Source organism: Heliangelus exortis, unplaced genomic scaffold, assembly GCF_036169615.1.
Source record: "Heliangelus exortis unplaced genomic scaffold, bHelExo1.hap1 Scaffold_102, whole genome shotgun sequence".
Classification (NCBI taxonomy): Eukaryota; Metazoa; Chordata; class Aves; order Apodiformes; family Trochilidae; genus Heliangelus; species Heliangelus exortis.
The window spans coordinates 83-2053 of NW_027285922.1; positions in this window are offsets into that span (position 1 = coordinate 83).

Here is a 1971-nt window from a genome sequence, read left to right on the forward strand (position 1 = left end):
CAGGGCCCCATCCTGGTGGTGTTTTCCTTGGGAAAAGAGGTGCTGGGACCTTCCCAAGCTCCCTCCTGGGGGTTTCCCCAACATTTCAGGGGAGGAAAAAAACTCCCAAGGTGAATTTTTCACTCGAAGGAGAGGGGGGAGGAGGGAGGAAAAAAAAAAAAAAAAGAAAAAAAAAGAAAAAAGAAAAAAAAAGAAAAAAAAAGAAAAAAAGAAAAAGAAAAAGAAAAAAAAGAAAAAAAAGAAAAAAAAGAAAAAAAAGAAAAAAAAGAAAAAGAAAAAAGAAAAGAAAAAAAAAGACAAAGAAAAAAGAAAAGAAAAAAGAAAAAAAAAGAAGAAAAAAGAAAAAGAAAAAAGAAAAAAAGAAAAAAAAAGAAAAAAGAAAAGAAAAAAAAGAAAAAAAAAAAGAAAAAGAAAAAAAGAAAAGAAAAAAAATAAAAGAAAGAAAAAAAGAAAAGAAAAAAAAAGAAAAGAAAGAAAAAAAAAGAAAAAAAAGGAAAAAAAAAAGGAAAAAAAAGAAAAAAAAAAAAGAAAAAAAAAAAGAAAAAAAAAAAAGGCAAAATTTCTGCTGCTCCCAAAGTATCTCTGGGGGGGTCTCTGAAATCTTTGGAACCTCCCAAAATGTCCTGAGGCTGCCCAGGGGGCCACAACTCCTTGGGGACATCACCAGAAGGGTCACCCCCAGCACCCAGAGCCCTAAAGAAGCAGAAATCTCCCGATTTTCCCCCAAACAAGGCTTGGCCTCCAGGAAGGCTCCGCCTGCTCCTCCCCCCCCTGAGTTTCCTTCCAAGGCGAGGAGATTTCCTGTTGGAAAAGCAGAGGGGAGGAGGAACCCAAATCTTCTTCCAAGCCCCACCCCGGGAAGGGGGGGGGGCTGGAGGTTTTTCCACTCCAGAAGGTTGAAAGTCAAGGATTAAAATTAAAAAAAAAAAAAAAAAAGAAAGAAATCAGATCTAGGAATCTCTATATATAGATATATATTAAAAAAAAATGACTTATTCTGCTCCCCAACCTCCCCTGCTCCCCTCCACCTCGGTGATTTGGCAAAGGGGGTGGGATCAGATCCCAGAATTTCTCCTCTTGGAGATGCTGCCAGCTGGAGGGTGCAGGGAACACAATCCAAGCCCAGGGCCTCTCCCTGCAGGATTCCAGCTCCAAACCCTGCTCCAGCTGTGGTCAGAACCCTGGGAGAGCACAGGAAAAGTTTCCTCCCCTCCTCCAGAAGCTGCCAGAACGTTGAGACTCGGGTTGCTGGTGGCACCAAACCCAGGCTGAGGCATCCAAAAAGATATTTTTTTTTTTTTTTTATATGGCTCGTGATTTCTCCCGGTGTTCCCAGGAATAAAAAGGGTCCTGAGGGAGCTTCTAGGTCCTGCTCAGGGCTCCCAAATCCATTGCACAGTTCAGAGAAGAGAGGCCAGCATCCAAAAAAACCCCTCTGTGTCTCAGCTAAAGCTGCAGGAACCACCCTCTGAGCTTCCAGCCACCAGGAAGCTGCAGGTTCCTGCCCCAGGCTGGTGTCAAGAGTTTCTTCCCATCTTTTAAAAAAAAAAAAAAGTTACAATACTTCGTGTTTTATAGAAAAAGAAAAATTAAAAAATGGTAGAAGATGGAAATCAAAGCAGTAAAAGCCACCTTGGGAGCTGGGAGGGGTTGTCTCAGGTGGCTCTCCCACCCAGGCAGCCTGGAGAACAAAAAAAAACCACCCAGACCCCCCCCCAGGCAGCTCCTCTGGCAGCACTGGGGGTCTGCAGCCCCCCAAAAAGTCCCCAGGAGGTGACCCCCAGCCCAACCTCCTCCTCTTGTCCATCCTCTCCAGGCTGCTGGGCAGAATTTGGCCTCTGGGAGGTGGTTGAGAAAGTTCAGGAAGTCTTTGTGTGTGGGGGGGAAAGACTTAGGTGGTTTGGGGTTTGGTTGGGGTTTTTTTTTTGTCTCCTTTAGAGATGGTGTTGGAGAGACCCAGGAATTGGCTTC